Source organism: Festucalex cinctus, chromosome 1, assembly GCF_051991245.1.
Source record: "Festucalex cinctus isolate MCC-2025b chromosome 1, RoL_Fcin_1.0, whole genome shotgun sequence".
In the NCBI taxonomy this organism is placed as follows: Eukaryota; Metazoa; Chordata; class Actinopteri; order Syngnathiformes; family Syngnathidae; genus Festucalex; species Festucalex cinctus.
In genome coordinates this window covers 57,098,437-57,126,266 of record NC_135411.1, presented here as the reverse complement: position 1 = coordinate 57,126,266, position 27,830 = coordinate 57,098,437, and positions in this window count along the sequence as shown.

Genomic DNA, 27,830 nt, shown 5'->3' with positions numbered 1-27,830 from the left:
GGTTCAGTAGATTGAACTTGAAATGAAATTATTATTTAAATAGTGTTTTCTTCCCTATATTTGGGCTCTGTGTTAATGTGCAAACTGTGCATAATGCTACAGCGGTTTCAATTGACTTTCTTAGGACCAAAACATCTGTCTCGAGGTTGATAAACACTTAGCGCTACGACACAACTGTATGATAATGTGATGTTTGGAGAATTAAGTATTTTTTTTAGGTGGCACTTGGTGTAAAAAAGCTTGAGAACCACTGCGCTAATGGCTTTCGTTGGTGCTAAGAAACAAACATGATGAGCATAATCATTTTCGCACTGTCATGTTTTCTGTATGACAGAAAAGGAAAGGCAACAACATCCATCCATCCATCCATCCATTTTCTTGACCGCTTATTCCTCACAAGGGTCGCGGGTGGTGCTGGCGCCTATCTCAGCTGGCTCTGGGCAGTAGGCGAGGGACACCCTGGACTGGTTGCCAACCAATCGCAGGGCACACAGAGACGAACAACCATCCACACTCACACGCACACGCACACCTAGGGACAATTTGGAGCGCCCAATTAACCTGCCATGCATGTCTTTGGAATGTGGGAGGAGACCGGAGGACCCGGAGAAGACCCACACAGGCACAGGGAGAACATGCAAACTCCACCCAGGAAGGCCGGAGCCTGGACTCGAACCGGAGTCCTCAGAACTGGGAGGCGGACGTGCTAGGCAACAACATATTTATATTTATATTTATATTTTTTACGAAAACATTGCTTTATCAGCATGTTGGAAACTTGAACCCATGGCATGCATTTACAAGCATGCGTCTATGCTGTTTTTGTTGTTGCAGGGCATCCTCTCAACGGAATTAAGTTGAATTTCGCACAAAATAATGCAAACATGATGTTCAATAAACTGCTGACAGTGCATTAGTGACTCTGGCTCTCCTTGCCCACATGCGAGAGCATTACAGTAACTAACTACTCCGTTGTGTTCATGGTGGCATAGCTGAAGCTCGTTCTTAGCAAATCTTTCGGCTCACAAGCTGCAACGCAAAGCAACAAATTGAACAATCAAAGTCTTGTATTTTGAAAAACATAAAAGTTGGGGTACTCCTAAGTCAAGGTATGCTCAGTACTTCATGTTTATCACTTGATTTGTTTTATATTTAGCAAGTATTTACTATAATTATGACTTTGCAACTGTGTTAGCCGAATGAGTCACTCAATGAGAGACTCCAGCAAGTTTCAACTAACATCCTAATTTGGGTTACATCAACTTGTAGAGTTTATTTTTTTCTACAATTACCTTCTACTTGACAGCTGCATGAAATGCGCCTGCTGCGACGTATTTTAGCGCAGGATCAGGTGGGCCGACCAGGGTGCTGTAATTCTTCTCTGTCACAGAGGGTGCGAGTGTAATTCCATGTGTGGGGATTTTACATAATGGCTCTCCATTGAATAAACATACAGTAGAGACCCTGTCGTTTATGTTGGACAAAAGATGAGTGTTCAAACATGTTAATATAGATGAGTCCACAACGGTGGGGTGAATTAAGGCTGTACACAACGTAAGGTGAATAACATGAACGTTCAACCTTGTCGTGACACGCCCCAAAAGACTTTGATGCCGCCGTTGACATGCGGAATATTCATAACTTACTGTGATCTGCATTGAAGTTTGCTTCCGTTCAAAGCCGGTCTAATCTAATTCTGCTCATTTGTGTCGCTATATTTATCTGTTCTTTGAAAGTGGATGCTTTTAATATCAGCGCAGAGAAAAGGTTGACAGGAAGCAGGACTTCAAATGTGTTAATTTACAGAACAGGGTCATAATAGGCAGGATTATACACATCCGCTCCATAAATAACTGCATCATTCCTTCATGTGTTTTAGTAAGTAGAGCATTTCATAAAGCCTGAAAACATCCAACAAACCTCCAGGTCTCACTGTCATTGCCCACTTGAGCATTGAAGTGCCCCAACAGAACAAGAGGAGGCGAGTCCGACTATATCTAGTCGGAACTTCTCGGCCTTGCATACCAGCTCCTTCTCTGCCAGAAAGGTGACATTCCTTGTCCCAAGAGCTAGCTTCTGTAGCCGGCGATCGGACTGCCAAGGTCTCCAAATTTTGCTGCCGCCCAGCTTACTGCGCACCTGACCCCTTTGGCCCTTTCTACAGGTGGTGAGCCCTTTTTGGGCTGTGCCCAGCCGGGCCCCATGGGTACAGGCCCGGCCACCAGATGCTCGCCTTCGAGCCCCGCCTCCAGGCCTGGCTACAGAGGGGGCCCCGGTGACCCGCGTCCGGGCGAGGGAAACTGTGATCCAAATGTATTCATTAGGCCTATTATAGGCTTGCTTTGTCTGGTCCCTAACCAGAAACCTGTTTGACATGGGTGACCCTTCCAGGGGCATAAAGCCCCAGATGTCACGGTTTGGGTTGGGTTTTGGTTTGTTTTTTGTTTTTGTCCGAGTGCTAATTTTGAGTGGATTTTTTTTTTTTTTAGTTTGTCATCATGTTCCTTTAAGTTTCTGTTATGATCTGTTATGTTCTGCTTTCCTTGTGTGTCTCGTATTGTCTCGTCAAGCATTGTCTTACCCACCTCTGTTTGCTTGACTTCCTCGTGTGTCAACCTATCAGAACCCTCTGCCACTTGTGTCTTGCCCAGCTGTGTCTCATTGTGTCAATCAGTGCGTGTGTATTTCGTCTCTTGTCTCCCTCTGTCTGTGTCGATTCATTGTTGTTTTCCTCCCATTGTGTGTCCGTTTTTGCCCTGACGCTCCCTCACGTTTTGCCTTACTTGTTTTTTGGATGTTGTTATTTTTTTCAGCCTGATCCTTGTTTACGTCCTTGTTTTGCTTAATTAAATCCCTTTCTTGACTGCACCTCCTCCTCGCCCTTTTTCCCTGCACTTGGGTCCACTACAACACCTCAATCGTCACACCAGACAACATAGCTTTTAGGATCATTGGGACATGCAAACCCCTCCACCACGATAAGGTGATGATTTACTCCTCGCGCCAGTTAAACCGTGGGCACAAGATGCGCCTGCGCCCCAACATCGTCCTGTGTCTTGTAAGAAGAGAAGCCGCTGCATATGTAGCTTACAACTTCTAACGAGAGAAAACCCACGCAAGCTCAATTTGAACCCCAACCTCCAAACTGGGAGGTGAATGTGTTAATCAGTAAGCCACCCTGCCACCAAAAAACAATGTTAACACAATTACAGTTGACTATTAGTAGCAAATAGTGGAGCATTTTTTGGTGATATTTTTAAGCATCATTTGAAAACACTTCTTGTGTTATGAGATGTCATCAGGTGTGGTGAGGAAAATTCACTTAATTGGTGCTAAAATTATTATTTAAGATCTTGCTGTGTGTTTCTCTTCAATTGCGATATCATTATTTCCGTGCATATGTTTTTTATGACACTTCTGTTTGGTGGTGTGGCACTTAGCTCATTAAAAATTGGGAAACATTATTCTTTTCTTTTAAATTATACAAATGTGTCAAAATATGGTACAGATATTGAGGATTGTGTAAAAAAAAAAAAAAATCTAGTTTTTGAGCTACTATTCAAAGTGTAATTTCCTGTCTGGAGAGGGTGGTTACACCGTTAGCACACCAACACTTCCCTTTTTAAATGTCACCGTCCATTGCACTGCATCATGTGCTATTATTCTACTTTCAAAGGGTTTCAGAGGGGCGCTTGATGGAGGCCTGTTGAGTTACACAAGTGATTTACTTACATAAGCTGCTACTAGTTGGTTGTTTCTCACAAAAGGAGACATGTTTTTTCCCCCCACAATTTTAAAACAGTTCCCAGCTGCATAAATGAACTGACATCAACGTATGCATCGGATAAAGAATTGCAATGTACTTTTTGTCACACTGTCTGAAATCATGCGGTTTTTGGAGGAGCAATTTTGTCCCGGCACTGTGTTAGGGTATTTTGACAACGTAAGGACGACTCAGTGTTACCAAGTTCATGACTTCACAGCTATTTTCATTGTCTTTTCGCCCCCTCTTGTGACTTCTTTTCAAGAATGCGACTAGCAACAATTTAAGTGACTTTTTGTGGAGTCTCAGAAACTCCCTCGAGCAGATGTTCACACCTCCATGTTCAAATTAAAAATGAATAGGACCTGCATGGGTCATTTAGCCATGTCTATCCTTTAAAGATTCAACTGTATTTTCACTTGTGGTGGCAGCACTTCATCAGCAAGCTGCTGAGGTACACACTGTAAATTATTAGCAGATCCATGTGCGGACGTACCAAGTGAAAATGGCTTTTGGGATTGGTTATAATGTATATTAGCCCCATTAATATCAAGTGACATTAAAAGCAGAGTAGATCAATGAAAAGTGAACATGAAACATGGCTAACGTGCTTCGGCGAGCCAGTGACACATTTTGCAGCGAGTCGTTTGCTGGTGATGCTACGTGCACTGACATTTTTCCCCTTGGTCTTCCTCTTCAGTTGGAACACAATCAAAGAGGCGGTGGAGTGCAGGGGAAACGTTGTCATAGTAACAGAAGAAACAGCCATGATGACCGTGAGAACCGATGCATGCAGCCGTGATCTTCCGCGATCTGCTACCACAGCTGAGCATCATTACGATGAGATGGACAGCTCAGAGAGGAAGGGACCGATATGCTTGGAAAGGTCACAGGTGGATTTGCGGGCTCTAATTAGAACAGCTTTTAATTCAGGCAATGGATTGTCTAACAAGATGTGGAAATTTCATTTTGTTGATGTGAGATCTTTCACTATAGTAGGCTGAATCTCATAATATTAATTATTAAAGGCAATTTCCTCAAATATGTGGGCCACCTTTTAAGACGTTAATCGAGGTTTTTGTCTGGAAGCCACAATGTGAAAGATAAAATTGAATTCCATTTTTTTGCCATAAATATGGAAAAGTGAGAGCAATAAATATATTACAATTTGAATTTTAAAAAAGGCAATACAGTAATGCAAATCATTCACTATTTGCCTAATGTTAAACAGATGTTGACATACCAAATACTGATTTTTAGTTTCACTTTGTAATAATACATGACTTTATCTAACAAATGTGTGTGTGTCACTTTGATTTACCTTTCTTTTCTCTTTATTTCTTTTTTTTTCTGACCTTTTCTCTGGTCTCCTGACCATTTAAATCTCACGACTCTGGCAAGATTCTGAAGTACCTGGTTAAGGCGAAGGGTAATGGGATATTTATAAGGTTTTAGGTGAATGAATGAGTATAAATTTATACGTATTTGCACGCACGCACACGCACGCACGCAAACGCACGCAAACGCACGCAAACGCACACACGCAAACGCACGCACGCACGCAAACGCACGCACGTAAACGCACGCAAACGCACGCACACATACACACACAAAAAAAAAAAAAAAAAAAAAAAAGAGCAATGATGACAAGACGTTGAATCGGTAAGACCACCGAATGAACAATTCTGAGCTCTTCAAAAAAAAAAAACAAAAAAAAAAACAAAAAACAAATGTGTGTGTGTGTGTGTGTGTGTGTGTGTGGGTGTGTGTGGGTGTATATATATACACACACACACACACATATATATATATATATATATATATATATATATATATATATATATATATATATATATATATATATATATATATATATATATATATATATATATATATACATATATAAAATACACAAGCTTAATCTGAAAAATCCAAGACTACATCTTATAATATATTGCTATATTCTCATACTATTATAACTTTAATCAAATAAAAAGAAAAAAGACTTGAAAATATGTATTGTTTTCCTTTAAAAATTATTTAAATTTTTTTTTAACTCCAATCTAAAAGAATGTAAAACACACACAAAAATACATGATTTTTTTCCCCCCCTTGAGATCAATTTTTTTTTCTAGAAAGTGTTTCTCTTTTGAAAATATGTAACTTCTTTATTAAGAATATTCAACTTTATTCTCAAATGTAGTAAATGTTTGACTTTTTTGCTTGAAAACATCCAACTTTATTCTTGTACTATTACAAATTTAATATTTTAAAAAAAATCACTTGTATATTTTTCTCTCTCTCTCTCGAATATGAGACTTTTTACTAAATTACATACAACTTTTTTCTCAACAATATTGAACATTTTTTTTTGTCTGGACCATGTATAACTCTTCATCTAAAAACTACCACTTTTAATGTTGAAAATAGATGACTAATTAACTCGAAAATACACAACTTTATTCTCGTAAAATGATGACTTAATCGCATAATGTAATTATATTCTATTTGATGTGTACCATGGTGACCACAATGGCAAATGATCACTCGTCACTTGTGCAATGTTCATTAAATTGCAAGCAAATGCCCGAGAAGTAATCCTGCCTGTTAGGTCATACCTGCACAGTGGAAGCGATTTCACCCTGCCAAAACCTTCCTCCCCTAATGCGGAGGACGCCGTCAGAGAGCTTCTGCTTATTTCCTGTGCCCGTCCTGTTGCCTTCGCAAGTCTCTGGTGTTTTGTCAGGCTCATTATGGCGAGATGAGAGTTCTCTTCCGCTCTAAAGACGTTAGCTTCACAGGCCCTAACAAGACTGCTTGTCTGCACTCTGTGTGGAGACTGCACGGACGCTACATGTTTTAACCATGACTGATTTTACATGCATACAGATGTTTCAATATTTGCCCTATAATGGGCAGTGGGAACCATTTGTGATCACTTTAAGTGTCATACATTTTTAAAAGAGCTTCCTGAAGTCTTCATGACATGTCCTGTGACATGCCTTTTTCAAAATACCCCAAGGATCAAGAATGGCAAAGATGCAAAACCTCTTTTTTAAGCTTTCCTTTTTTAGCCTGTTTTAAGGGGCAGTCTCATGAAAGTGAATGACCGCTAACCCCACCTGCTCTACACCTCGACCAGTCTATGTGGCGTATGACTTTTTAGGATGCTCTTAATAGGCTTCTAAATTAAGGCCCGATTCTCCCGTTCGCCAAGTCCTAAAGTGCCTGGATGTGCTTTCATTTATTGTTGTGAATGAAGGAAGCCTTAAAGAAACATGATTATTATTATTATTATTTATTTATTTATTTATTTTTACAATGGAGGCTGTCTGACAATCAGAGGACATAGAATATTGAAATCCGTCAAAAATAATAAAGCACATTTTACATTTGAAGTGGCCTTAGACGTTGACTTTTTATATATTGAAGCAATTAAAAACGTTTCCATATGTCCCTTTTAGTTGATGTACTAGTCTGGAACTTCTAAAATATACATTTTTTGCACTGTCTACATAACAATTCAAAGCTGAAATATACCAAAACTAGACATGAAGTTACACACAAACCAACAAGGCCATGAATGCATGCAGTGATGTACATGTGACTTGACCTTGAACAGTCCTCTAAATTAGGAGTGCCTCGGAAAGTGACAGAGGACACTGCTGAGGTCTCGCAGAAGTCTTGAGTCTGTGCGATGTAATGTGAAACACGACACTTCGATCAGACCTATTTTAAGACCACCACTTTTTTTTTCTTTCTTTCTTTTTTTTTTTCAACGGGAGTAAAACTGATCTGTCTGACAAGCATGGGAGCACAATTTGGGCAGTCACACACGCACGCACACCCGCACACGCATGCTCAGAGACAAACACATGGAGGGTGGCTAAATGAGATCTCAGGGAGGAATCGCAGGTGTTTCCATCATCACCTCCAAATGGAATCGGAAAGCATGCAGATCCATGGGAAGCCCAATGAACACATTTGAAATGAATTAATGATATTTCCAATAGGGAGATTGTGCTGACTACGCACACACACACACACACACGCACGCACGCACTGGAAATTAGAAACACATCTTCCATTTCATGATGGAGCAAAAAAAAAAAAGATACATCTCCTCCACTGATGTGTGAACGTGTGCATGAATGGGTGAATGTGAGGCGTTGTGAAGCGCTTTGGGCACCGTATGGTGTCGATAAAGTGCTATATAAAAAACAGTCCATTTACCATTTTACCATTTATCTCTGACTACATTGTAAAAAAAAAAAAAAAAATCTGTAGAATTAGCAGTGAATTTCAGTAAAATTGCGACATGTAAAAAACTTTTGCATTTACATTAATAGGTTGTACAACGGGCAGCACGGTGATTGAGTGGTTAGCACGTCTGGTTTGTTTGTCTCTGCGTGCCCTGCGATTGGCTGGCAACCAGTTCAGGTTGTCCCCCGCCTACTGCCCAAAGCCAGCTGGGATAGGCTCCAGCACCCCCCGCAAGTATTCCTCCTTGTCTTAGTCCATTACTAACATGATTCGGCCCGCGGGCCGTATTTTTGACACCACTGAGCTAGAGCAATAGGCCGATAATTGTCCATATTATTCAATTTACCAGCCTTATCTTTAAGTACTGGCACTAACAATCCAGACATAATAGAATTGGGTAAGACACCATGAACCAACAATCCAGTAAAGCATATAGATAATAGTGGAATAAGTCTGTAGTTGGCGTATTTTAGATGTTCTGCAATAATGCAATCCATGCCACATGCTTTTGAATTCTCCATCATGTGGATTGCATCATAAATATCTGCTGGTCTGACAGTACATCGCAGTAGATGCAGTACACCGCTCACCACCATAATCGACAGTGACACATTTTATTTCCATCTTTTGGATAGTATCAAAGTGAGCATTATTTGCTTTATAAAACCAGACTTTTGCATAGATTAGATGAATGCAAATGCTACGTAATAATTCAATCTGGTGTCAGCTTTCATGTCCAATCCTTTTCATAAGTCTAGCATATATGAATTTGAATGGAGGTGCCCCTTATTATGGTCCATTCTAATAACGTGGTTAGAGATTTAAGAACATCTTGATAATTCCACATTTAACAATTGCTGGGAAAAATCTAATTATCTCACTCTGATGGCTTCATAAAAAGCTTTTTATATTTGGGACAGAGAAAAGGTAATATAAAAAGAAATGGACTTGGATATAATTTAATGGCACATATTCACACAACAAAGGGAACTGTTGGGCTCAAATTTTCAAAGACGTCAATGCAACGTGCAGACGTCTTTCGTGTGTGAATGTCTGACGAGGAGGTTCAACAAATTCGCCGACTCCTTCCAAGTCTCAACCAATCAAATTATTTCAACTTCAGCAATGTTCAGCCCATTCAGGACATCCTGAAAACTTTGTTTTACTTTCCAAAAATTCCATAATTTTCCAAATGTCCACATTTTCCAAAGGAAGACTTCCAAATCAATTGAAACTACACTTTTTCTTTCACATATATGGCGGATTTAAACAATTCCAATGTGGAACTGTTCAGCTGATCCTGGACATTTGCACTTGCCATGCTTTTGTCAGTATCGTGCCGTATGTTAGCATAGCCTTCCAACTGTTAGAAAGTTAGCGTTTGATCCATTGCAGTTAGAAATAGTACCTGAATGCGGGCAAGATGTAAAATCTTAACCAATCGACCTTACCACCTTCTCTCTTTAGGTCACTTTCTATTATGTTAAAAAAACAAAAAAATGTTAGCATGTTAGTAAACTACTCAGTGTATTTGGACCAAATTCAGATGTTATCATTTTTCCACATCGCATGTCCTACATACATTTCATTTAACTCTCCAACATTTCAGTTCAGCGTAAACATTTCAGGAATCACATGTCATTTCTACACATATTGGAGGACTTTGTAATTAATCGTTCTAATTGTTGTTGTTTTGTTGTTGTTGTTTGTTTGTTTTTGGTGACAATTTGATATGATGGGAGTTTATTGCAATGGCTGAATATGCACATACAGCATCTGACAGTAGAGGGCAGCAGTGGTCTGTGCATCGTCATGTTCAGGCTTCCAGACCACGTTATATTAGAGTTATGAAAAGTCAACTTTGAGCAGCTATTTACTCAGAGAGCTATTTTATCACTTTATACTCCACGGTGATGGATGTGTTGTTATATTTTAACTTCCCCACGTCTTTTATTAACTCCCGCAGCTCCCAAAATAAATGTTCTGGATTGGAACGATGTATCCCTTTTGGTTTATGTATTCTAAACCACATTAGAAGTTCTTCGGATTCTTCTCCAGGTCTCATTTTGATAATGTTTTTGGTTACTTTGTGGTTCAGTGATATATTAGCGCCTGGAAACATCACATTGAGCCGTTTGAAAACAACAACGTCCCCTTTGGATCCAAAATAAGCTATCAATGGGATTGGTTTCAAACCTACAATGTTGCCAATAAAATAATTTTTTGTCTAACAGTTTTTTTTTCTTTTTTCTTTTTCTTTTTTTAAATGAAAGTACAGGCAATCTTTTAGGTAATTATTTTGTGTTACTTCGTGCAGCATGCCTTTAACCTTGGCATACAAATGTAAAATGGATGAATGATGATATATATATATATATATATATATATATATATATATATATATATATATATATATATATATATATATATATATATATATATATATATATATATATATATATATATATATATAAAGCGAAGTATTCAGATCCCACGGTCTCCCAACTCATATGACATAACCTGCTTGAATCATCCGAATGCATCCTGACCAAGCAGAAGAAGAGTTATGTTGTTTTGTTTTGTTTTTTCCTTCTGTGTGGACAGTGAGGGAATGCTCCCCCAAGGAAAGCTTGTGGCCTTTGCACGCCGTGATGCAAATGCCATGTGGGTGTGGGATCTGGACTTGACTTGCTCCGGGCCTGAGTAAATAGTTCAGCCATTCCTGGCATGGCTGCGTATGGCGCAGGAAGGAAATGTCTGTAATCGGGGGAACTTTGACGCTTTCCCATAGCTGGCTCAGGGACTGGGTTGGCAGCGGAGAGATGAGCCCTTCCACGTTTCACTTCTATTCTGTATGCTCAAAATAAAAAAATCATTTTCTAAAATTCTGTTGTAAAATTTGTAGTGCAATGGACAGTTCCCATGTGGAATTTGAACATCTCTCCAGAGAGTCTAAAGTTAGATGATTTCCTGCTTTCCAATGAGCCAAATAATCTTTTCCTCTTCATAGCAAACATGTCAAGAATGTGTAGATGTTTGAGGTCTTGAATTTTTTGATGTCAGAAACCCCATTATATCCCATTGCAACTTAAGTGGGATACATCCATCGTGATTTTTAACATGGTAACCAACTTTAAAACTCGAAGAGACCACCACACATGTTGAGAACAAAAATTATGCGCGTTCTTAGTGTTTGCTGTATTTCAGATGGCCGACATAGTACACAAAGTATGCATTACTATATCGACGTACATTGGCAAGCACGAGTCTCCTACAGCAGACCTGAGCAACACCATCACTCCTGATGACTGTCAAGCATTTGATTGAATGAGTGATTTGGGGCCGAGAAGTGAAGCCTGGTCGGCGTTGCGACTACACACTAAACTTGTGACTTGTGACTGCTGTTGAAGTATGTTTGAGGGAAAGTTCGGATGAACGGACATTTCGTATGATGTTTTTTCAGGGTATTCATCATCAATAGTTAATTTTGTTGTCTCGATGCTAGAATGCATTCATATACTGTATAGCCTACTGTAGACAGTATTTTGCCATAAAAATAAAGAAATAATAAATCTGTGCATTTTTTTTTTGCCATGTTACCAAAAATGCATACTGGTTTCTCTCAAATATAGCAGATGATTGTTCACCCCCAAACGCAGACGTGCAGACGCAGCACGTTGTCACGGGGCATCCACACAGCCCAAAAAATAAAAAGAAGAAGAAAGAGTAATAGAAGAATAAGAAGGGGAAAAAAACACATGCCACACCGGAGTATAATTGGTCTGGAAAGTCTTTCAGCGACATCTGATAATTGGGCCATTGCTGACATTCATCACAAGTGAGATAAAATACTCAAATTTGGCCCGGTTGTCGGTACACGCGTGCACCCAGATTTGCATTCTGCCGTTGCAATCGTTTGCAAAGGGATCATTCGGGACACTTCTAAATCACTTTAGAATACATCATTTTGTCGTCAGCTGTCAGTTTATCTTAAGCAAGACACGACCATTAGGAATTATTTGTATTATGATTATAGCTGGCCAGATTGACGTTGTTGAGTTAATGCTGTTTTCCATCTAATAGCGATACCATCTTTTCCCTCTGCCTGAATAGCAATATGGGTTGAAACAAAATGGAGCCCCTAATTATACGCTCCGACAGCTTTTTACACCATAATTATCTATCCTTAAAGATTTGTGATAGTGAAAAATATATATTTAAAATGGACTCTTGGTGTGCTGGGCTGGAAACAGTAATTTATATTTATATACAGTATTTTTAAACCTCAGAAGACATACAATATATCAAATGTAACGTCAGTCCTGCCCCTGGCCTTATGTAAACCTTCCCCTTGAGTCAGCAGAAGTGCTATTATAATATCCTTTCCGTCAAGTTGAAAACTGCTTGAAAGTCCACCTGGCATTTTATTATGTAAATCCGCAACTCTCTCTGATTTTGCCCCACCCAGTAACAAGAACATCAACAGCAACCGTTGAGGCATGCCAACAAGCATTTGAGGTTATTTTCATCTGGTTTGTTTGCAAGCCCGTGTTGTGAGTCAGGGCACCTCGAGGGTTAATTGGGGCTATGGGAAAGCTACAGTCTGTTGAAATGTGGGAATGTTGGACAAGTGTGAAGGAGTCACTCGCCCTTTGCTGTCGCCATCGGCGTTTCGTTTGGGGACTGATGAGAAAGCTGTTTTGTTTTTTTAGCCACTGTTCCAGCGATACCATGGCCATTTGTTTTTGTAGTGAAATGACTTGATAATGTAATAAGCCTAATCTATACTCTCTATACTAATCTATCTACAGGTGGTCACCGATAAACACACACACGGGGGGGATTCTGAGTCCCCCCCAAAAAACAAAAACAAAAAAACTGCACCTTTCAGAGTGACCTTTTATTGTGGGCAGTCTAATCATGGTGTCTAATCATCTTGAATTGGCACAAGTTTCTCACCATTTGGGCAGTTCGTCCACACGGCGGCTCGCTTTCAGTGCAACCGATCACTTTTGAAACCAGGCTCCAGAGTGGAAAGATTTCAAAACCCTGTATGTTTCCAATGTGGACACCATATGCAGGATAGCTCCTCCCCTGTTGAAGACGTAATTCTCTCGCCAGTCTGTCAACAACAATGACGGATAGCCATGTTGTCGTTACTTTGTTTATGCTTTTACAGCAAAATGATTTGCATGATGTTGTACTTGAATCACCCGGCATTGTCACTTCTCCTGTGTTCCCTTCGTCTCACTGATCTGTATATATTATTGGATAGGCAATAGCCCATACACGCCCGTGCAAGCCATTTAAGCTACAGGGCAGCCATCTTACTTCTCCCATCTCGCGAGCAGATTACTGTTTAAACTAAAGAGTTTTCTTTAATCGCTCAGTTCCTAGACCCCAATATTAGATTTGGCTTTTGTTGAATTACAGTTATAATTCTTCAATAAAAAATAAACAATTTCCCTCCTGCAAACATCACATATTTCATACATATATTTATGGCGTTGTAGAATGTCTGAAGTCCTCTTGTTTAACATTAATTAATTTAAAACCTCATAAATCAGGCTGTTCTACTATCTATCTCAAATGGTCTCTAATTTTGAAACTGTAAATGTATGGGATCGTATGCCGAGAAACGTTTATTGGGAGGAGTAATATGTCGGCCTCGTGTTTCCAAAAGTCTTGGCCTATCGGCTATTCAGATCAGTGGTTCATCTTCTTCGCTGATTCTTCTTCTACGCTTTCCGTTAACTCTCCATGACAGCGCTACAGCGCCACTCCAGACTTGGCATGTATATTACAGCTGTTAAACATCGTAGGAATCTTCCTTTGGACACTCACATGTCTGGAGATGCTACTGTCTGTACAAGATTTGTCTCTTCCCCACACGCTACTCATTGTGGCCACCAATGTTGGTTGACTACAACAATTTCCTGTCCTTAAGATTTGGTGACAGATGAGTATTTAGCCATCCATCTGACACGGAACCCCCGAGGGCGGCCCTGGCTCCGGTTTTCCGTACAGTCGTTAAAGCCCTGTTTGAACCTGTGGATCAGGTTGTGCTCAAGCGCCTGTCAGTCAAAGCGGCTCTGCTTTGGCACTTGCGCATCTGGGAAATGAATTTTTGAAGACGACTTCAGCACGCTAAACTCGACTCACATCAGGGGCTCAGTATCTTGCTCAAGGATACTTTGATGTGGTCACAAAGATATGGGATCAAACCCACAACCTCTGGGTTGCGGGACGACCACTCTACCACTGAGACACACTGCCCCTAGGCCTTCCGCTTGTGGTTCCGCCTGGCAAAAGTACCATTTTTTCTGATGATTGCACTACAAATCCGTTTTTTTTTTGTTTTTGTTTTTTTTGGGTACACTTCACGTTTGGCAATAGGAAAGCAAAAATAAATAAATAAATAAATAAATAAATAAATAAATAAATAAATAAATAAATAAAATAAAAGCTTGCTCAACCAAGTTGCACTAGTCTTTGTTTAAATGGGTCTTTAGAGTGTGAAGTTATGTTATCACATCTAAAATTGTTGGTAGTTGTGAAATGAATAGCAGGCAGCTGCGTGGAGCGCCGCTTCAAAGAACAGTGAAAGGCCCACAGGGATTTTCTTCTGGCTTTCCCACCATTCGATGGGTTTACATGGGATGCGATGGGAGTTGAGTGTGAAGACTATAAAAAAAAAGTTACAGATTCTTTCAAGCCTAAGTCCCCCCTCACGTGCTATAATAGTCTTTTCGTGGCCTTGTTTTTATACATTTTATCTTTCATCGTTAAAAATCAAATAGAACACACGGGTTGAGCTGTGATTTGTTTGTAGTTCCAAACAGTTTCTCCCGCAGGAAATAATGAAAACTAGAGCTGCGAGCAGCTATAAAGGGCCCTCGCAGCCCGGGCCACATTGGGGTATTTGCACGTTGGGGTACTGGCACATTAGGAGCAAAATTTCTTTTAACATGGCATGATAAACCTTTACATGTGGATTTTTTTTGCCAGGTGTGATGTGTGTGTCAAGCTCAATGGGGTTTGGTGATTGTTAAGATCTGCAAAAATCAGCGTCCTTTTTTATTTTTAGGGAATGAGTTGACCTGATTGGTATTTTTTGCAAAAGTATATATACCTGTCATCGCTCGTACTCATTGCACGATGTTGCTTTTATTGTCCATAGAGGCTATCAAAAATAAATAAAACAAAATAAAAAAGTACATATGTTTGGATCGGTCTGATACCAGTGAACATCTTGAGTAGTGGAAAAAGTAAAAGAATATTCATAAATGACTTAGTTATTACACTTACAATGAGTTCACAAATTTTGTACAAAATACCGTAAGTGGGGTTGTTTTTTGTTTTTTTTGTTTTTTTGTTTTTTATGCCTCAAGGACTAGGTGGCGCTGTATTTATAACTGAATTGTGTCATAGAGATACCTTCACGCCGTGACTATAAATATACATGTCAAGTTTGGGATTTTTTGAAGCATGTACCGGGGAGTTATTAAGCATATCCTTCATTCACGATACTGCTTTTAACGTCCATAGAGGCTATCAAAAATAAATAAAAATAAATAAAAAATACGTATGTTTGGATAGGTCTGATGCCAGTGAACATTTTGAGTGGTGGAAAGTAAAAGAATATTCATAAATGACTTAGTTATCACACTGAGAATGAGTTTACAATTTTTGTAAAAATACCGTAAGTGGGGTATATTTTTTTCATGCCTCAAGGGCGAGGTGGCGCTGCATATATAACTGAATGTTGTCATATAGATAGCTTCAGGCCTTGACTATAAACATACATGTCAAGTTTGGGATTTTTTGGAACATGTACCGGGGAGTTATTAAGCATATCCTTTTTCAGTGCGAAACACAAAATTTGATGCTCCGCCCTCATCATATAGTATTCCGAAAAGTCAAGAGTTTTCCCACTGTCGCTGGCTCAGGTCTTGACATGGCCCAGGTCAAGTCTGAAGTCAGTCGGATGAAACATGTAGGAGAAGTGGGCAAAATTATGCCCCCTGTAAATGTGCTAAAATCGTAAAAAATGGGACATTCAAAAATTCGTAGCTCGCTTCCTGTTCATTTTAGCACATGGGTCCAAGAGACTTTCTTGTAGGTCTTGGGCTCCCTCATACACCTAAAAATTTCCAAAGATCTTGCTTAAACCTACAACCGGGGCTGCTTCGTTAAAAAATTCTAGGGGGCGCTATTGAGTCATTTTTGTAAAAATAGCACAATACATGATAAAATATTACTCATTTTACCAGGCCAGACGTGTGTGCCAAGGTTCATGAGTTTTTGTGCATGTTTAGACCCTCAAAATTGGCGTTGTTTTCTTGGCGAACAGTGCTTAGCCACGCCCACAGCGATTCGCGAAAACTCACAAACTTCGTGTTGTGACATCATGAAGGCCGAAACGTTCTTCTGAGCAAATATGAGGTTGGTCCAGTTAACGTGTTTGGAGAAAAACGTTGAAGAAAATTCATAAGAAAAAAAATTGCCACTAGGTGGCGCTATAAGTAAGATTAAATATAATTTCGTAGATGTCTTTAGGGCTGGACTCTCATTTAATGTGTGAAATTTTGAGAAGATAGGATCATCTCGGTCAAGTTAATGCAGCTTTTACTGTCACGAAAAATTATCAGACTTTGCGGCACCGTAGCGGCCACGCCCTTTGGCGAAAAGTTACAATATTCGGTGTGGGGCATGATCAACATCTTAAGGCTTTTCTGACCAATTTTCAACTGGATCCCTTCAACGAGCTCGGCACAGTAGCTAAAAACGTAAAGTATGACATTTATTGTCAACACTAGTTGGCGCTATATGTATAACTGAATTTTATCATATAAATGTCTTCAGGCCGTGACTATTAAGTTGCATGAGAAGTTTGAGATTTTTTGGAGCTTGTACATGGGTGTTATTCAGCATTTTGTCTTTCTGGACAAATGAAATTTTAAAGGCAATATTTGATGCCCCGCCCCCGTCATATAGTATTTCAAAAAGTCAAGATTTTTTGGCCAATTGTTTTCTTGGGTCTTGAGATGATAGATGGCAAGTTTGAAGTCAACTGGCTGAAAAATATTTGCAAAGGGGGAAAAAGTATGACCACAGTGAATGTGCCAAAATGGGCCAAAATTGGACATTCAAAAATTCATAGCTCACTTCCTGTACATTTTAGGAAATGGCTTCCAATTACTTTTCTGTGCGTCTCGGGGTGCAACACGTGCCTGGCAATTTTCGTAGCTCTAGGTCAAACGGGCCGGGATTGGGTTTTATTTTTCTACGCTAAGGGGCGCTATAGAGTCGCATTGTTATGACAACTACATAATATCAAATTTTTCGCCGGGCCCGAAGAGATTGCAAAGTTTGGTGAGTTTTCGTAAATGTTTAGACCCTCAAAAATGCGATCGTTTACGGAGAAGAAGAAGAAGAAGAAGAATTCTTACAAAAACAAGAGGGACCTCGCAGCGGTCGCTGCTCGGGCCCTAATAATAATTCGAATGAAAAACAATAGGGACCTCGCAGCGGTCGCTGCTCGGGCCCTAACTAGAGCTGCATGCGAGCAGCTATAAAGGGCCCTCGCAGCCCGGGCCACATTGGGGTATTTGCACGTTGGGGTACTGGCACATTAGGAGCAAAATTTCTTTTAACATGGCATGATAAACCTTTACATGTGGATTTTTTTTGCCAGGTGTGATGTGTGTGTCAAGCTCAATGGGGTTTGGTGATTGTTAAGATATGCAAAAATCAGCGTCCTTTTTTATTTTTAGGGAATGAGTTGCCCTGATTGGTATTTTTTGCAAAAGTATATATACCTGTCATCGCTCGTACTCATTGCACGATGTTGCTTTTATTGTCCATAGAGGCTATCAAAAATAAATAAAACAAAATAAAAAAGTACATATGTTTGGATCGGTCTGATACCAGTGAACATCTTGAGTAGTGGAAAAAGTAAAAGAATATTCATAAATGACTTAGTTATTACACTTCACAGTTCACAAATTTTGTACAAAATACCGTAAGTGGGGTTGTTTTTTTTTTTGTTTTTTTTATGCCTCAAGGACTAGGTGGCGCTGTATTTATAACTGAATTGTGTCATAGAGATACCTTCACGCCTTGACTATAAATATACATGTCAAGTGTGGGATTTTTTGAAGCATGTACCGGGGAGTTATTAAGCATATCCTTCATTCACGATACTGCTTTTAACGTCCATAGAGGCTATCAAAAATAAATAAAACTAAATAAAAAATACTTATGTTTGGATAGGTCTGATGCCAGTGAACATTTTGAGTGGTGGAAAGTAAAAGAATATTCATAAATGACTTAGTTATCACACTGAGAATGAGTTTGCAATTTTTGTAAAAATACCGTAAGTGGGGTATTTTTTTTTTCATGCTTCAAGGGCTAGGTGGCGCTGCATATATAACTGAATGTTGTCATAGAGATAGCTTCAGGCCTTGACTCTAAACATACATGTCAAGTTTGGGATTTTTTGGAACATGTACCGGGGAGTTATTAAGCATATCCTTTTTCAGTGCAAAACACAAATTTTGATGCCCCGCCCTCATCATATAGTATTTCGAAAAGTCAAGATTTTTCCCCCTGTCGTTGGCTCAGGTCTTGACATGGTCCAGGTCAAGTCTTAACTCAGTCGGATGAAACGTGTAGGAGAAGTGGGCAAAAGTATGCCCCCTGTAGATGTGCAAAAATCGTCAAAAATGGGACATTCAAAAATTCGTAGCTCACTTCCTGTTCATTTTGGCATATGGGTTCAAGAGACTTTTTTGTAGGTCTTTGGCTCCCTCATACACCTAAAAATATTCGTCATTCCTGCTTAAACATACAACCGGGGCTGCTTCGTTAAAAATTTCTAGGGGGCGCTATTGAGTCATTTTTGTAAAAATAACACAATCAACAATGAAATATTGCTCATTTTACCAGACCAGATGTGTGTGCCAAGTTTCATGAGTTTCTGTGCATGTTTAGACCCTCAAAACCGGCGTTGTTTTCTTGGCGAACAGTGCTTAGCCACGCCCACAGCGATTCGCAAAAACTCACAAACTTCGTGTTGTGACATCATGAAGGCCGAAACCCTCATCTGAGCAAATATGAGGTAGGTCCAGTTAACGTGTTTGGAGAAAAACGTAGAAGAAAATTCGTAAGAAAAAAATTGCCACTAGGTGGCGCTATCAGTAAGATGAAATATAAGTTCGTAGATGTCTTTAGGGCTGGACTCTCATCAAATGTGTGAAATTTTGAGAAGATAGGATAATCTCGGTCAAGTTAATGCTGCTTTTATTGTCACGAAAAATCTTCAGATTTTGCGGCACCGTAGCGGCCACGTCCTTTGGCGAAAAGTTACAATATTCGGTGTGGGGCATGATCAACATCTTAAGGCTTTTCTGACCAATTTTCAACTGGATCCCTTCAACGAGCTCAGCACAGTAGCTAAAAACGTAAAGTATGACATTTATTGTTACCACTAGGTGGCGTTATATATATAACTGAATTTTATCATATAGATGTTTTCAGGCCGTGACTATTACGTTGCCTGAGAAGTTTGAGATTTTTTGGAGTTTGAACATGGGAGTTATTAAGCATTTGCTCTTTCTGGACAAATGAAATTTTAAAGGCAATATTTGATGCCCCGCCCCCGTCATATAGTATTTCGAAAAGGCAAGATTTTTTGCCCAGTTGTTCTCTCAGGTCTTGGAAAAAAAAAAAAAAAAAAAAAAAAAATGCCAAGTTTGAAGTCAATTGGATGAAAAATGTTTGCAAAGGGGGAAAAAGCATGACCACATTGAATGTGCCAAAATAGGCCAAAATTAGACATTAAAAAATTCATAGCTCACTTCCTGTACATTTTAGCTACATGGTCCCAATAGACTTTTTTTTGTGCGTCTCGGGGTGCTACACGTGCCTGCCAATTTTCGTTGCTCTAGCTCAAACGTGCCGGGCTTGGTTGTTATTTTTCTACGTTAGGGGGCGCTATAGAGTCGCGCTGTTATGACGACTTCATAATATCAAATTTTTCGCCGGGCCTGAGGAGTGTGCAAAGTTTGGTGAGTTTTCGTAAATGTTTAGACCCTCAAAAATGCGATCGTTTACGGAGAAGAAGAAGAAGAAGAAGAAGAATTCTTACAAAAACAAGAGGGACCTCGCAGCGGTCGCTGCTCGGGCCCTAATAATAATTCGAACGAAAAACAATAGGGACTTCGCAGCGGTCGCTGCTCGGGCCCTAATAATAATAATTTTTACAAAAACAATAGGGACCTCGCAGCGGTCGCTGCTCGGGCCCGAATAAGAAGAATTCCTACAAAAACAATAGGGCCTCGCAGCGGCACCGCCGCCGGTGCCGGCGCTGCTCGGGCCCTAATAAGAAGAATTCCTACAAAAACAATAGGGCCTCGCAGCGGCACCGCCGCCGCCGCTGCTCGGGCCCTAATAATAATAATAATAATAATAATTTTTACAAAAACAATAGGGACCTCGCAGCGATCGCTGCTCGGGCCCTAATAATAATAATAATAATAATTTTTACAAAAACAATAGGGACCTCGCAGCGATCGCTGCTCGGGCCCTAATAATAATTTTTACAAAAACAATAGGGACCTCGCAGCGGTCGCTGCTCGGGCCCTAATAAAATCTGTTATATGGTCATCGGGCAATATTTCAAATAAGAATCAATCCATACATTTACTATAACACTTGTTTGTATTAGTGTAATCGTTAAAGACCCATGAAAATGAATTTACACATATTTTTTTTTAAATTCAAGATTGTAAACTATGTAAATCTCACTTGTGGAGGTTATAGCATGAAACTGATTTTCACTCTTTAGTCCTTTTTTGGTCTCCAGCACAAGTCTAGCACAAATGCATGCATGGGTCGAGTTTTCTTTCTTTTGGTATTTTCTTAGACTAACGCAGATACAGTGTTAATTTTGACAAGAAATTTTACTTTAGTTTTAGTTAGTCTTTTGACTAGTTAATATAACCCTTGGTTATTTGATTGTATATTTGTTTTAATTAAATTTTAGTCAACAACAACAAAAAGCAATTTTAGTCGACTAAATTGACAATTTAGTCGATGTTTATATTTACAGCAGGGATCTCCAAACTTTTTAATTTGAGGGCCACATACAGAAAATTAGAAGGACGCAAGGGCCACATAATGTTATGAAGAGAAATTGTGTTTAGTCCTAAAAATTGTACAAATAATTTATTTGTGCTTTTGCATATTTAGAAAAATACTACTATATATAAAAATGTTATTTGTTTTATGCAGTAGGGTTATCATAGTTTTGGAATTTTTAATTTTAGTTAGTTTTTATTAGTTTTCAGGGTGGTTCTGTTTTTGAACTCCATCCATCCACCCATCCATTTTCTTGACCGCTTATTCCTCAAAAGGGTCGCTGGAGCCTATCTCAGCCGGCTCTGGGCAGTAGGCAGGGGACACACTGAACTGGTTGCCAGCCAATCGCAGGGCACACAGAGACGAACAACCATCCACGCTCACGGAAACATGTTTGAACATTGAATAAAGTAGTTTGTTTTCATTTTACTCACTGAAGGAATTGTCAGTCAATTTAGTCATTGTCATCATCTCAAGGAATCGCTTCTATTTTAGTTTTTGTTTCCTTTATGTCTGAAAAAGATTTGTGACGAAAAATGATGACAATTTTTCATCAACAAAATTATCACTGCACAGCTCGAAGTGGGCATTTGCGCCATTGTGGGAGGGAATGCAGCCAACTACCGGTGAATCAAAGTGGCTCCCCACATTCCCTTCAAATTCAGCACAGAGATTTGATCTGAATGGCATTTTGATGCGTGGAAAGTAAATTGAAAAGGAACTGCAAACTCCTCTTCCACCTTCAATCACACGGCCTTTAAGTTTTCTTGCTTTTGTTTACGGGGTTTGGTGGCTAAAACGGGGTCCAGTGATGCACAAAGGTGTCCAGTATGTGTCGTCCTTTGCTTTAGGGCGCTTGTGGAAAAGTCCTGTGATGACCCACCAGGATTTCATTGGCTTTACTTTCACAACTCATGCATAAGAAAGACGCTAGACAAAGTAACATCCGTTGTTTTCATTTTGTTGAAGTTAACCACTGTTAGTGGAATGTAAAACCAACAAACAGTCAGGCTTAACTTGAAAAGAAATGATGTAGTATTCCCTGAAAATGGAACGTTAAAGTTTCCACTCGTACATTTTTGCTTCCTTATCTTCAACCAAAATTCCATCCAGGTGCTTTATGATGCTTCCAATGCCATGGCGATGACCCAGACATTCTACTACCTGGGTCAATAACTGCAAAGATACAGGTCCGATTTTATGACCCTTCAATCAGGTAGCCGAAGCCGAACCGTCAACTGTTGGTTATTTAACAAATAAGACAACAATCAAGCAGTTCGTCCTCTTTGAATGTGAATCTTCCTAACCATCTCAGGGATCCACCTTGGAACAAACACAGTCAAACCCCAGAAGGAATTTGGTTGTCTGGCTTTTATTTTAAACGTGAGCTTAAGAGTGCTGCGTGGACTGACTCTTTCATTACGGTGCACCTGTATGCGATTACTGTGTGCCAATCATCAGGCACCATCAGAAAACGGCAGCGAAAGCTTTTAAATGCTGCTTTAAAGGCAGGGCAATGGTTATTAAAGTTACATCTATATTACTGCGAAACACCAAGAATGATCTTTCTAGGCAAGAGGGAGGAGACATTTTACAGTGCAGATCACAGAATGCAGAGGATGCGGTCTTCCCACGAGCGCGTTAGCTGTTTGTATTAAACAAGATACGAAATATCGAGCGGCTTGGTAATCACCAACATAATTCTTGAACGTTAGTGTGCAGAATGGGCAACGGATAAAGACAGAGCCTGTTTTGGTCCGTTTTACACGTAGAAAGTTCATGTTCGAATTTCAGTATACAAGGTCTTCCGACAAACATGGCAGCAGCTGAACATTGAGTCACATACATATTTGATGACAGGTACATGGAACAGGGCATAGGAGAATGAGGCCAATGAACCACATGCTCCTTCACCAAGTCTAAAGGCAAAGCTAATCTGAGATACATTTGCTGGTGGTGTTTTTCTCACAGAAAATTACTGCAACAAATTATTTGCAGACTGCCGACTGATTAAAAACGAAAAGTTACGGTACTTTGAACAGGTCTTAGGTGAATGGACAATGAATCACATGCTGTTTAATCAAGGCTGTGCTGTTCTGGTGAATTTCCGTTCAATAATCTCTGCTGGAAAATAGAAAAAAGTGTGAGTAATGAACAATGACATTTTACAGTTGCCTTTATTAAGACTTCAAACCGCAAATATATCATGTACAATAAACAAACTCTGACTTTTCATATGCATCTTGCATCCTTAAAAATGAATGATATAAAGATGACTTTGGACACTCTGTAAACTGATGGTAACGACTCAGGCTAATTTTAACTCCTCCCAGACATGCAAATACGGTAGCTTGATCGCTGAGCTTAGATGTATCACTTTAAAACACTTCCTTGACACCGATTACTTCTTTCTTATTGGCCTTGGATTTGTCGCCATCTTTTGGCATTTTAGGGCATTATAGAAAGAAAACAACATTATTGAGTTGAGGACAGGTTCTAAAGAAAAAATACATGAAAAACGACTAATACTTTGCCGAGTTTTTTTTTTTTTTTTTCCCACACAGATGATAATATTTCCAGATGATTTGTCTTCCCAACAGTTGGCTGTGTGAGTGTAGCTCAACTTCCCATCGCTGATGTCATGTTTGGACTTCATTAAACAGCAAACAAATGAAGGCTGCCTGTAAATATTTTCGTTTGTTGTGAAACCGCAGAACATCAGCGCTATTGCACGTCTGTGAGTGTTTTCACTGCAGCAAAGTCAGGCCTTAGTGAAAACAGCTGGCCTGTGGTCTTGCAGATGGATGCAATCATACAATAACGAGTGTTGTAATCATCAAAAGCTCGAAAATGACTTGTTGCAGTCGCAGATTAAAGTTCTGTCACGTCACCGGGCTCGCGGTTCTTTGTTCTTCATTTATTGGTTGGGTATTTAGTGAACTGGAAACTTAATTCAAGCCAGAGGATACACTGAAATAGTCATTTTGTATGGCAAAAGCAAGACAGACAGACAGAGGTTTTTAATTTTTTTTATTTTTTGGCCTCTACAGGTATAAAAAGGCAGTCATGAGTTTTGTTCCCGTGCTGATTAATAAGACATGTTTTTCCACATTCCAATTGCCCCCTGCAGCGCTCAGGTTGTTAACCATTATTTCATGTAAATAGGGACTGCTCATACTTCCTCTAATCCCGTTGGCTTGGCCGGCTGTCCCGCTGTGTGACGTGCATGTTTCTTGAAAGCCGACGTCATTTGTCCTCAAGTCAGCGGTCAACGGTGGCCCAGCATGTGTTGTCGCGTTCACACACTTCGCAGAAACAGTAAGTGGACCACGACTCACCGGGAGAAAATTCTACATTTAAACCGCAATTCTTATAAAAATAAGTCTGACCTCCCCATTAGGGGATTCTCAGAGTTCTTACTTTTTGCTTAAAGGCGCGGATTTTTCATCTCATTCACACATGGAAGCTTCTGTGAGTGAGTGAGTGAGTGAGTGAGTGAGTGAGTGAGTGAGTGAGTGAGTGAGTGAGTGAGTGAGTGAGTGAGTGAGTGAGTGAGTGAAAAAAAATAAAAAATAAAAATCCGTGCGTGCTTTCAAATTGCCGCGGGAGTGACGTCATGCAGCCGATACGTTCGCCCGGCCCCGTTTGCGACACGCCACCCCCCGCTCTGCGATTGGCTGGAGGGGTGTAAACACTGTCTTACCCCAGAAACATCCCGCTGTTTACAAAACAAACACAAAAAGGCAAAATACAGGCTGGGGGGGTGGGGGTTTAGGACAAAATCACCACCAAAGATTCACATAAACACAGATGTGTAGACTGAGAGAAAGTTAAAGTGTGTACATCCTGTATTTAAAAAGTGCATTTTCCTGAGTGAATCCGGCAGACAGCCCCTTTAAGAGTTTGAAGAGTTGGCATAAATGCCTCTCAGATTTGGGGTTCATATGTTCCATCCATCCATCCATCCATCCATCCATCCATCCATCCATCCATTTTCTTGACCGCTTATTACTCACAAGGGTCGTGGGGGGTGCTGGAGCCTATCTCAGCTGCCTCTTGGCAGTAGGCGTGGTACACCCTGAACTGGTTGCCAGCCAATCGCAGGGGTTCATATGTTTGAAACTCAAATCCTCCTACCTAAAATCCTTCCTGAGAATTATTATCCCACAAGTGAATCATATTGGCACTTTTACTGTGAATGATCAGAACATTAATCAACATTTAATATTAGTTTACCAACTTCCTAAATACTCTTATCTTCATGACGAAACGCGTCACTCAACTAGTGTCACACTGCACTTTGTTTCTACTGACTGCATCCTCAGCTGACAGTCTCAGCAGTGCTACTGCAGCTAGCAAGAGCGTCTAGCTAGCTCTTTCCAATGTCGGTTATTACAGAGAACAAGTTTGAAACCGCAATGGTTTGATGACTTGAAGACTTGAAATTGTCTATAGATGTGAATGCTCATTTGTGAAAATGTTCCCTGTGGCTATCTCACGACCAGTTCAAGGTGTAAACAACCTCTCGTCTCAAGTCAGCTAAGCTATGCTCCATTGCAACTAGGGTGGCCATTTCCATCAGGTCAAAAAGGAGGACATATTTAAAAAAATTAATACATTAGACTTGATCAGCAATAAAGTTTTGTATGGTTTATAGCTCATGTTTGTATAACTAAATGGTAAAAAATATCAATAAAAATTTAAATTCTTTTGACACTTTATTTAGTTGACAGTACCATGTTTTTAAACCACTAAGCAGTGACATGCTTCTGTAAAAGTGCAACATGCCACAAAACATGACTTATTTTCAACAGCAAATAACAAGGAAAAAACGTCTTCAATGATGACGCACCGGCTGCTGGCCTCTTGCCTTTATGCTTCTCCGTCCCGTGACGTTCCATGGATGCTTTTCCTTGACTGCTCACGTCCACATCACACCGGCAAAGTGTGCAGAAAGCGTGAAAAGAGTCTCCACTCCTTTTGGCCAGGAAATTGTTCTCTTTTATCCATTCAATATTAAAAGATGTCCGGCCTTTTGGCATTTCTGCTGCTGTCAAAGATGACAGCGAGGTTACGACATAGTCAGATAGCCACACGTGGAACTTTGTTTACATGTATAGACTTTTAACTGAAGGTTAATGGTTGGCTGTACCTTTCACATGGAACACTGACACAAGAAAATGAAACAGGCAAGTGAGAAGTCTGTGGAGCCTTCCTGGTTCCTCTCAGATTGTAAGAACTCACCTCAATTAGCGTTTTTTTTTTTTCTTTTTTAAAAATCTCATTTCCTGTTTAGCATCATCGTTACCTTACCTGTTTGGGTTTACTTCCCTGTTGTAGGTTGTAACAGCAGTTAAATAGCAGAAAGGGGAAAAGCATATAATAAAACATGTTTAGCGGGCACATAAATTAACGAGAACAAGTTTGAAGATAAGCTTCTGTGTCCCGGAGGGCTGCGTGTGTTTGCTCATGTCCTCGTTATTTAGGACTCCATCAACAGAAAACAAAAGACTTCTCATGGGAAGATACTTGTGTTCAAGTAGCTACAATTGAAGTGCAGTGGTATTGAGTTTAATTAGTTCTATGCCAATTGGGTTGATTTTTACCAAGAGGTTAGTCTGTGTCTTAGTCTGCTCCGAGGTTATTATACCTTATATACTTGTCGTTATACTAAATTGAATAAATAATATATTTGTTAACAAAATAAAAAAGGAAGAAGAACAAACAGAAAGTGTTTTTTTAAGATCATTAACTGAAACTACATTTTACTTTTTTTAAACTACCGGTAACTATCGAGCTTTTGGTGTGTTTTCTGTGTTCATTTAAAATGTACTGTATTCATTTTAGTATTACTATAAGGTCATACAGAATAAGGATGTTCAAAAACACATTTGCGAATTGTAAGTTAATTCACACTAATTCAATATTCAATATTTAAAAAACAAACAAATAAAAGGAAGCATTTGTGGGAAAAAAAACTAAAAACAAAACAAAAACCTTGGTAAACCTGCTCAAAAAAATAATTAAAGCGAACTGAATTGAAAAAAAAAGTCAAAATAAAATAAAAATGAACTTACAGTGCTCAGCATAAATGAGTAAACCCCAACAGGTTGTAAGAACACCTTTAGTTTTCTTTCAGAATCAAGATTTGGGATATTATACTGAAAAATAAAAAATAAAAAATAAAAATAAATTTGGCCCATTAATTGCAAACAAGATTTGTTAATTAGTGTTAAAAAAAATAGTAGTACAAAAAAGTCGTTTTTAAATTAAATTTATTAAAGTACATTTTTGCACAAATAAGTAGACCCCAAGAAATAGACTGACAACTTGTTCATTCCAGGCCTAGCAGACATGTTGCTGTCCATAAAAGTCATGGAGTTCATACAAAATACTAGATGTCGTATTTTTTTGTGAAATGCATTATTATTATTATTATTATTATTATTATTATTATTATTATTATTATTATTATTATTATTATTATTATTACTATTAATTAGTTTATTTGATTAAACTGAATATTTTGTAATCTATGCATTCTATTTTCAACCTTATTTCCAGGGTGTGAGTTAAGTGCATATTCTACAGAAAACATTTTGGAAATTGTTCTTATGTTCATTGAGATATGAAATAAAATCTTTAATTTTTTTGAAGGGGT